This window comes from Gossypium hirsutum, chromosome A12, assembly GCF_007990345.1.
Source record: "Gossypium hirsutum isolate 1008001.06 chromosome A12, Gossypium_hirsutum_v2.1, whole genome shotgun sequence".
NCBI classification, from domain to species: Eukaryota; Viridiplantae; Streptophyta; class Magnoliopsida; order Malvales; family Malvaceae; genus Gossypium; species Gossypium hirsutum.
The window spans coordinates 43,064,895-43,076,438 of NC_053435.1; the positions used below are offsets into that span (position 1 = coordinate 43,064,895).

At 37.7% G+C, this 11,544-nt stretch overlaps 1 non-coding gene across 1 annotated transcript; it reads right to left on the reverse strand.

Moving 5' to 3' along the window:
* Positions 1-542: 542 nt before the first annotated feature.
* Positions 543-649, reverse strand: LOC121211547 (small nucleolar RNA R71). Its single transcript, XR_005906771.1, has one exon. It is a non-coding gene; the product is annotated as a small nucleolar RNA R71 (small nucleolar RNA).
* Between the last annotated feature and the right edge of the window lie 10,895 nt (positions 650-11,544).

Genomic DNA, 11,544 nt, shown 5'->3' on the forward strand with positions numbered 1-11,544 from the left:
ATGTTTGATAGTGAGATCGATAGCACAATTTGCAGAAGCCGAAAAGAAATAAGGCGAAGCTTATGATACACAGAGGAAGAGCAAGAGGACGATACGTCTACCACAATTGAGGAGATGGCTGAAAACCAAGAAAATCCACTACCTCCTGCGATTGTTGTTAATCAGAATCCTGCTCCGCGCACTATGTATGATTATGCTAGACCTTCTTTAACAGGAATTGAATCGAGCATAGTTAGGCCTGCTGTTGCTGCAAATAATTTTGAACTGAAACCTAACACAATTCAAATGATCCAACAGTTGTTCAGTTTGATGGTTTCCAGGACGAGGATCCCAACACTCACTTGGAAAATTTCTTAGAGTTTTGAGACACTTTTAAAATCAATGGCGTTTCTGATGACGCCATTCGCTTTCAGTTGTTTCCCTTTTCGTTGAGGAATAAGGCTAAACAATGGTTGAAATCATTACCACGAGGGTCAATCACTACTTGGGAACAAATGATCGAAAAGTTTTTATTAAAATATTTTTCGCCGGCTAAAACAACCAAATTACGTAATGATATCTCTTCTTTTGTGCAAATGGATTTTGAAACACTCTACGATGCATGGGAAAGATACAATGACCTTTTGAGAAGGTGCCCTTACCATGGGTTACCACTTTGGCTACAGGTTCAAATGTTTCATAATGGTCTGAATCCTTCGACTCGATAGATGATCGATGCAGCCACTGGCGTAACCATCAATAATAAAACACCTGAAGATGCTTATGAATTTATAGAAGAGATGTCACTGAATAATTATCAATGGCAAGCCATGAGGACAAAGCCAACAAAAGCAGCCGACATTTATAACGTCAATTTGGTCACCATGCTCTCTAATCAGGTAGAACTCTTGAATAAGAAAATTGATCGTTTTATTAGTTCTTCACAGGTTCACCCAGTAATACAGTGCGAAGCAAGTGGAGGTGGATCAAGCAATTCAGAATACCCACCCTATGACCACAACATGGAGAACGAGCAGTTAAATTACATGGGTAATAATCCTCGATCTGAAAATAATCCTGATAGTAATACTTACAATGCAGGTTGGAGGAACCACCCAAATTTCTCATAGGGAGGCCAAGGGAATTAGAGACCACCACCTCCAGGCTTCCAACAACCACCCTACCAACAAGAGAAAAAGTCGAACCTTGAGGAGATGCTAACAAAATTCATCTCGGTGTCAGAAACTCGTTTCTACAATACCGAGATAGCCCTTAAGAATCAACAAGCGTCAATCCAAGGGCTCGAAACTCAGATAGGCCAACTTGCCAAACTGATTTCTGAACGACCACAAGGTAGTTTTCCGAGTAACATAAAATCTAACCCAAGGGAACAACTCAATGGGATGACCATTCATGATAAGGAAAGGTTAGTTTAGCCTGTATCAGAACCGAGGCAAGGCATTGTGGGAAGTCAAGATAAAGGTGAGGTAGTCCACAGTGAGCAAAGAACGGTAAGTAAAGAGTACAAACCACGGGTGCCATACCCCAATGCGACAAGGAAAGACTGAACAGATGAACAATTCGGTAAATTCCTTAAACTATTAAAGAAATTACATATTAACTTACCGTTTATCGAAGCTCTCTCGTAGATGCCAAACGCAGTCAAAATTTTAAAAGAGAGCAAACAAACAAAAGTTGGATGAGGCTCGCATGTGGAGTTGAATGCAGTTTGCTCAGCCATATTACAGAATAAGCTACCCAAAAAATTGAAAGAACTAGAGAGTTTTACGATTCCTTTTTTAATTGGTAGTTTAGATGTTCATAATGCATTGGTTGACTTAGGCGCAAGCATTAATGTTATGCCTTATAAAATATTTAAACAACTAGGTCTTGAGAAACCCAAACAAACTAGGATTAGCATTCAATTGGCTGATAAAACCATTAGATTTCCTAGAGGTATCATTGAAGATGTTCTTGTTAAGATCGGTAAATTTATATACCCAGTAGACTTTGTTGTTCTAGATATAGAAAAGGATAGTAACGCACCTTTGATTTTAGGATGACCCTTTTTAGCGACTGCTAGAACCATTATTGATGTTGGTACAGGTGAACTCACACTTCGTGTGGAAGACGAAACAATCACCCTTCATGCTCGTAATTCGAGTAACACATAAAAAATTGAAGGTGGTTGTATAAATCATTCTACTATTACTGATCATGTGGTGGAACCCTCTGTGCAGGAAATAGTTTCAAAGAACGCATATGAGCCGTGCTCAAACAACAACAAAGGACCTATCTATGAATAATAAAGGCTACAAATCAAGGAACTGGATGAATGGCAGACATATAGACCGAGGACACACGATAAACCAAAACCACGCCATAATGTGCTCAATAACGCACCAAATCAACTTAAAGTTGGAGACAAAGTACTAATAGATGCAACAGTCCCTCGCATTGCCACTTCTGAACCTAATGAATAAATTCCTCTCACGGTACTCAATATTTTCCCATATGGTATAGTTAAGGTAATTCATCCCAAATTCGGCACTTTTAAGGTAAACAGTACTCGTCTTAAACCTTATTTTGATAAAATTGATAGCAGGGATGAGGAGTGTAAACTCCTCACACCACCATGACCATACACCAGAGAGGTAAGTCAAGCTTAGACTATAAATAAGGGCTTCTCGGGGGGCAACCCGAGCACTAACAGTAATGATTTATTTGAATTCTAGTTTTGAACATCTAACCTACTAACTAAGTCTTGAAACACAAGGTTTTCCCATCCACACAGCCAAGAACACGGGCGTGCTGCAGGCTGTGCACATACCACGGGATTAGACACGACCGTGCGATACGGCTGTGTGAAAATAGGGAAAAAGTTTTTCCCCAACATGGGATGCGATAAGTTGCCACAGCCGTGTGACATGGCCGTGGGTGAAACTGCCAAAACAACACGGGCGTGAGACACACCCGTGCCTTGAAACTGTGGTTGAAACTGAGAATTTAACACGGGCGTGTGTTATTCACCCGTGGTCAACACTGTCCAAAAAAACACGGGCATGGGCTACCATACACGGGCGTGGAAGAAGTGAACGAAGCAAGACACGGTCGTGCGAATGGCCGTGTGCACCCACACGCCCAAGGAACACGGGCGTGGGCCGAATGTCAGACGCGCCTAAATTTAAAAATCACGAGACACACGGGCAAAAATTAGGGCACACGGGCGTGCCCCACGGCCGTGTGCCCCAAAATCTATATAAATCCCTCACTATTCATCATCTCCCTCCCCAAAAATCCCTAACCCTAGCCGCTGCAACTCCACACGTCCTACCTGCCACGCCCGTGTGCCGCCTACAACACTGTTTCTCACGACTCAAGCTTCTTTCTTTTGCGTTTGTTTACTCTTTTCTCACTATTTTCTTTAAATATTTTGCCTATTTCATGTTTTCTCTAGTCCATTTGACTATTTTAAGTGAATATTAATAGTACAATAATAGAAATACTCATGTTTGTCATTAAAGAATATTGGCATTTTTCATACTACATTCGTCCATTTTTCTTGTTTCCATGGATTTTATGTTTACCCACATACATTCATGCATTAGATTTTCCCATCATATTATTCTCATAGTCTTATTTTAATGACTTTGATATCATTGCTTTAGTTGTTTTAGTTTTGTTCTATTCATTTAGTACGCGAGTCTCATGAAATATTCCTAATTAGTTTTGTTTTTCCATGCTATTTTTGGGATGTATTGGTTGAACTTCAAATTTTCAATGCAGGTACAATGTCATCCTCACGTGGTAAGAAGACCGTTGTTCCCGCCTCAAAGAACAGAAAAAGAGCAGCATCATCCTCGGGTCCTACCATGGAGATTAGGTACCCATTCCTCCAGGTTCCCTTGGGATCTAGGAGGAATTATATCAGATATTACGGGCCCGACCCCTAGGTGTAGGCCGCTGCATTGACTGGGCCGCACTTAAACAGATTCATTTGGCTGACGCGGTACCCTCCAGATGACTGACCTGTGGGGGCTCTTCTTTTAGATCGTCAAGCCGACGTATCTCGAGTTCACATTGGAACTCTACTTGACGTTCCATCTTCAGACCGTCATGACCAACTTCGATGATCCTGGAACGGTCCAGTTATGCCTTGGTGGTCTAGTATGCCAATTGAGTGTACCCGAGTTTGGGATTGCACTAGGGCTATAAATAGAGGAGTTCAAGGACGACAATGAACTCGACACCCTCCACCACCACATCCACTACTCCCTCTCAAAATGCTGGAGAGACCTCGTCCCTGCCTCGGCCACCTACGATCCTAGCCGCTCCAAGGTATCGACTCTCCCTCCATCCCTGGATAACTACACACCATCTTGGCCCACACTCTGACGGGACGACGAAAGAGCACCGACGTCGTCACCACCCACGACACCTATTTCTTATGGAGCATGGCGTACGGGCACATCCTCAACCTTGCTTACTTCATCACCCTCGCCATCCGCCATCAGACAGAGTGACATAGGAGAGGGGTCATCTCTATCGGGCCCTATGTGACTCGATTGACTCGGCACTTTCGGCTCCTCAATACAGCAGCACAATCATCCTCCCTCGCTCTCATCGGCCAGATGTCCCCATAGGGCATCTCGAGCATGCTAAATAGGATGATCGAGAAACGACGTGGCACCTACCCTCCTCAGTACCGCCTCGTCCAGTGCACCGAGGAGGAGGACCCAGAGGACATTACTGATGATGTCCCTCCAGGTCATGAGGACCCACTGTCTCAGCCACCACCCATCCATCGTCCAGTTCATTCGACGGCTTCATATTCTAACATCTCTGAGTGCCTTACACGATTTGAGCAGCAGCAATGTTTCCAACTCTTTGGTCATATTGATGCGACTCTACATCAGATTTGTCAGCACTTCCACATCTCATCGCCACCACTACCTCGCGAACCATCCGGTGACGACGATGTTTAAAAACTTTTTATTTTTTATTTTTATTTTCACTTTTATCTTTATTTATCTTAATTAAGTAATTTTTATTTAATTTTCATTTAATATTTTTATTGTTTTAGTTTTTATAATTTTTATTGAATAATTTATAGTCTTGGCTATTTCATTATGAGTAATTATGCTTCATTATATTCCGTAAAAAGTTTCTGATTCTATCACAGTTATAAAGAGCTCCAAAGCTCATCATCGCATAGGGACCAAAAACTCCACTGGGAAAGGTTCTCCATGACTGCCATGTCCTGCTCAACCATGACCATAGCTACCACCAGATATAATATTCTTTTGGCGCAGGACTTATGGACTAATGAAACTCTACCACCACCGGAGTATCCTCCTCCACTCTTATCATTGCCTTGGCTAATTATTCTCTATAACTCCATTTCAAGGAGTTAATTCATCATTCAGGAAGTTTCAATTCTCTCCCTATCTTATGATTATATATCTATCTTTTTCAATATATCTATCTTTGTACATTGAGGGCAATGTACATCTTAAGTGGGAGGTCTTTTATATCATCATTAGAAATCCCTGAATTTTGTCTTATTCTCAAGTGAATCACTCATATCATTATTAGAATGAATTTTAATTAATTTATGATTTTTATTGATATGTCTTGAATTAAAACATAGGCATTTATACATTGATTGTTTAAACTTTAAGACATTAGGGAATCAAGCATGATAAGCTGATTTTTGAAGAATTATAAACTTTGAGGTTGTTTCCCTAAGTTTAGGTATTATCATGAGTTGAAATTCACAAGTTTAAACATCAAAAAGCCATAATTTTTGTGAGATCTTGAGCCTTTAGAGCATATTTTATTTCTTTCATTCTCACTTTTTTTATGAATGCGTCAGTATTGATTTGTTATTCTAGAACTTGCTTGATTATGCATGTCAAGACCACACCATTTGATTTGATATGTCGAGATGATAAAGGCACTTAGGTTTAACCCACTCACTCCACAAAATTCTACCTTCATAATTGACCCTTAGTGAACCCCTTTGAGCCTAAGAAACCATTAATTGATTTACCCTCAATATTAACCCATAACCCATTATTGTTGAAATCCCCTAATTTGAGCCCTATTTTTGTCGAGATTTGATTTGAACAAATTGCTTAGCTATGTTTTGTTCTTCTATGTATTTGACTTGTTCTTAAAAAAAAACTTACATATATATTAGTAGTAATTCGTCATTTTTGAGCTTGAGTGTTATTTCCATATTCTGATAAGGATTTCACTTGTATTCAACTGATGATTAGTTATTTTTCTAGCTAGGTGATTTTTCAATTCAATCTCGATTCTAACCTCTTCTTTTAGCTTGTGACCACACCCCCTAACCAAATCCACATTACAAACCTCTAAAAAACCTTTTTGACTGATGTATCAACTCAATATATAGTGGTGGAGATTTGATTTTCAAGCAAGCCTATGGCAATAGCTTTTCATATTGACTAATGAGTGCTTTAATTGATGTCTTTAAACACCTTGAGTGATTTAAGTGAATCTTTAGTGAGGATGTTAAACTCTGTGATATTTTGATCAAAGGTAATCACTTAGATAAGGGGAGACACCTATGCTTTCGTGATAAAATGCTCAACTTGGAATGTTTGAAACTTTGATGTACTTTTAGTTGAATTTTCAATGTATGAATACTTATGGATTATTTTGAGATATTATTGATAGGGATTATAAATTGAGAAGAATTTATTTTGATTATGAGTTGAGGATTTTGCTTGAGGACAAGCAAATGCTTAAGTGTGGGGGTATTTGATAAACCGAAATTTATACATATTTTTATCCCATGCTTAGTGCATTAATGGATGGTTTCTCCTTAGATTTGATGAATTTGATGCTCCTAATCCTTTAATTTCATGTTTTATACATAGGTGAGCGTAGGAGAGTAAAAAGAGCAAGAAATGGCCTGGACTTCCTCACACGGTCGTGTCCCTTTGACAGGATTGAAGCACGACTTACATGGGTAGACTACACTCCCGTGCCTGTTCAACAGCCTTGACCACGGGCTAGAGTTATCGCACACGGGCGTGTCACACGGGCATTCCCTGCCGAGCCCAAGTATAACACCATTTGAAAAAGGCCAATTTTGAGGGCTCTTAGGCATTCTAAAGCCTATTTAAACACCTAAGGAGGCACTGAGGAAGGGGACGTCAAGTAGGAGGCAAGGAATTACTCAAGGGAAGCCGATTGGTCCATCTCAGAAGCTAGATCCTTCATCAAGACTGAAGATCCCCCTTCAATTTTCATCCAGGGGTTTTGGGTTTTCTTTATGTTTTGTATTCATTATTCTTCTGAGATGTTTTCTTCTATAATTATGAACTAAACCCCCTAAATACCTAAGGGGAATGAAACCTAAGCCGGATCTTGTTATTATTATCTGAATTGTATGATAAATATTTGACTTGTTCTTAATTATGTGTTCTTAATTCTTATTTTAATATTCTAGGATATTGATTCGAGTTAATACTCTTATTCAGAGGAGGAATAGACCCTGTCTAAGAGTAAATTTGTCATAATTAAGCGGAGTTGATTGCATGCCAAGAGATAGGGTGATAAGATTTTGCCGAATTAGGGTGAAACCTAATAAGGGGATCCATAGATCGAGTTAATGCAACACTAGGTGTTAATTAGAAAGAGATTTCAATTAATGAAGCTAGGGTTAGACGTTATTAGTCTCGAGAGAGATAATAATATAACTTAGGGATTTCTATGGATCAAGTTAAATGAATAAATCGTCTGATTCAGAGTCAAATAACAAGTGAAGTCTATGTGGATTTTTCCTTAGGTATTGTCTTAATCAATAGAATTTTCTCAAAAGCTTTTCCCCAATTATTCTCTGTGCACTCTTAGTTTAGTTAATTAATTTAGGTAAACAAATCTCTTAATTTTTAGGTTAGATAATAAAAAGAAAGTAATTACTAGTACTCTTGGTTCTTTTGGGTTCGATAATCCGATCTTGCTAAAGCTATACTACTATTCGATAGGTACACTTGCCTTCATCGTGATAATAGTTAGTTTCAATAATGATTAATTATAAATATTTAAAACCTGTCGCGAATATCACGTATCAGACAGAAAAGTGCCAATAGAGTTTTGATAAACTAAAGGTATTATTGACTGAGGCGCCGATTTTAATACAACCTGAGCCGGGAAAATAATTTGTGGTTTATAGTGATGCATCCTTGAATGGATTGGGTTGTGTACTTATGCAAGAAGGCAAGGTAATAGCTTATGCCTCGAGGCAACTGAAAACCACAAGAGAAAAATTATCCGACCCATGATTTGGAACTAATTGCCATTGTGTTTGCATTAAAGATTTGGAGACATCATTTGTATGGTGAGAAATGTTGGGTATTCATTGACCATAAAAGTCTAAGGTACTTAATGACTGAAAAGGATTTGAACCTACGACAAAGGAGATGGTTGGAGTTATTAAAAGATTACGAGTTAGTGGTTGACTAAAACCCGAGAAAGGTGAATGTGGTCGTCGATACTTTGAGTAGAAAGTCATTATTTGCATTAAGAGCTATGAACGCTCAATTAGCTTTATCAGATGATGGTTCTATTATAGCTGAGTGGAGAGGTAGACCGATCATTCTCCAAGAGATTTATGAGGCTTAGAAAAGTGACAGTGATTTGCAAGACAAGAGGGTTCAGTGTGAGTCAGGTATTGAATCAAATTTTTGAATTGGTTCCAATGGTTGCTTAATGTTCCAAGATAGGATTTGTGTTCCTAAAAATGCTGAGTTGATTCAGAAGATTTTGTATGAGACACATAGTAATTGTTTATCTATTCATGTAACGGCCCGATTTTGGGCAGTCAGAACAGTGGCTTTTGGACCACTGATCCGAGAGCAGAGAAATTATTTTTAATATTATTTTATGTGTTGTTGCATGATTATATGAGAGTATGAAAATTTTGGTGAATTAATTTTAGGGATTTCATGTTTAATTGTGAAAAAGGACTAAATCGCATAAGCTGCAAAAGTCCTATTTTGATAGCTAAAGGTGTCAAATAGCTAGATAACCAAAATTGGGGGTCTTTAATGGGCAAATAGACCCTTCAAATAGTGGTGGCCGGCCATAGGGACAAAAGGGATGAGAAAGTCAAAGTTAGGTGGCCTAAATTGATTAAAATAAAACCTAAGAAAAAGGCTATCATCTTTTTGTTTTGCTTCTTCTTCTCCACTGATTTTCCTCCAAGAAAATGGCCGTGGAAGCTTGAAAATTTTTGGCAACTTAAAGCCTTTACAAGTAAGTGGTTTTGATGACTTTTCTTGATAATTTTTGTATTTTTGGAACCCTTGTAGCATAAGCTTCCAAATGAGGGGATTATTTTGCAAAATGATTGAAAGTCTAGGGTTTTACCATGAGTGTATTCATGTTGTTTTCTAAAATTTTATGAAAGAAAATGACTTATGGTGGTGTAATAAACAACTTTTGTGAAGTAGTTTTCATGGAAACCCTAACTAGGGACCATTTTGCATAAGTTAAAAATTAGATGATAAATGTGAGAAATAATGGAAATTATGGGTTTCTGTAAGAGTAAAAAGGGTTCGACTGGGCTTAAGATATGAAGAAATTCGATAAAAATTGATTTTTGGACCTAGGGGTAAAATGGTCATTTTGAAAAGTCTAGGGGCAAAATGGTCATTTTGCCTAATTTTTAAATTTTCAAGTACCTAGATTAATAAAATGATTAAATGTGTGAATTTTCATCATTATATAACAAGAATTACAAAATTCAGGCCTAGACCGGGAAAAAGCAAAGTAAGTGGACTAAGCCGAACTAGTCGTCTACATTTTGTAATTCGAGGTAAGTTGTGTGTAAAGAGTAAAACTACATTGTTATTATATGTGTTTGAATTGATATAGCATAAATTTCTAGTTTTTGGAAATGATTATGTATGTTGAATATTGAAATACTAAAACTCCCGTTTGAACCCTAAGAAACAAATCAGATTTCATGCTGTAACAACCCGGATTTGGGGCTAATCAAAATAATTATCTTGGGACCTCAAATCCGAACTCAAATAAATTATTCCATTATTATTTTGATGTTATAGAATTTTTTAATAGTGTATGAAAATTTTGGTGTAGTAATTTTGACATTTGTGAGCTCAACTGCGAAAAAGGACTAAATCCCATAAAGTGCAAAAGTCCTGAATTGATAGCTAAAGGTGTCAAATAGCTAGGGAATAAATATTGGGGGCCTTTAAAGGGCAATTAGACCCTTAAAAATAGGGTGGCCGGCCATAGGGGACAATGAATTGAAAATTTTCAAGGTTAGGTAATTGGTTTTTGACTATTTGACTAAAGAAGAAATAAAATAATCAAAGGATGATATCATCTCTTTCACCTCTCATTCTTCACCAATTTTACCAGCAAAAAAATAGGGCTTTTGGAGCTTGAAATCTAAGCTACTTAGTTGACTCACAAGTAAGTGATTTCCATACCCTTTGTTGATGATTTTTACATTTTTGAGACCCTTGAAGCTGAAGCTTTCAAATGAGGGTACTATTTTGCAAAATGATTAAGAGTTTAGGGTTTTCCATGAAAGGATTTGTAATGTTTGCTGAGTTTTTTTGGAAGAAAATGAGTCTTGGGTGTCTTATAAACAACTTTTGTGAAAGGTGTTAGCATGAAAACACCTAAAAGGAATATTTTGCATAAGTTGTAAAACGGATGATAGGTGTGTGAAATAGTGGGAATTTGGAGTTGCTATAAGAGTAGAAAATTTTAGCTAGGATTAAGGTGTGAAGAAATTCGATAAAAATCGATTTTCGGGCTTAGGGGTAAAATGGTCATTTTGTAAAAGTCTAAAGGCAAATTGGTCATTTTGTACCATTATGAAGTGTAGAGTGCCTAGATTGATAAAGTGACTAAATAATTGCATTTTTTTATTATAGATCAAGAATATCGAATCCAAATCTAGACTAGGGGAAAGCCAAGCAAATTGACTAGTCGCCACATTTTGTAATCCGAGGTAAGTTGTATGTAAATAATACAACTACAATGTTAATGTATGTGTTGAATTGTACTTGAATTTAAAATAGCATGAATTGCTTGATTGTGGAATTGAGAAAGCATGAAGGTAATAGTGATAGTAGAGCTCCCGTTTGAACCTAGGAAATAAATCGAATATTCATGCCATAACATATTGATTATTGTGAGCTAGTGTAAGACATGTCTGGGACATGCATCGGCCACATTATGAGAGCTAGTGTAGGACCATGTCTGGGACATGGCATCGGCATTGAGATGTGTAACACCCCAATCCCGTATCCGTCGTCGGAATAGGTAAAGGGGCATTACCGGACTTGAAACTCATATCAGAACAGTAAAATTTTTTTTTGAACATTTCTTTAGATAAGTACTAAAGACAGTCAGGGATACAATTTAAACTTCTATAAGTACACATTCAAAAGATGCCATTTTCGCATGACTTATATACATTAACCAAAATATTCTTCGGCCACTGGTCTATTCTATACATGCCATAAAATAATTCAAAACATAACAGTAACA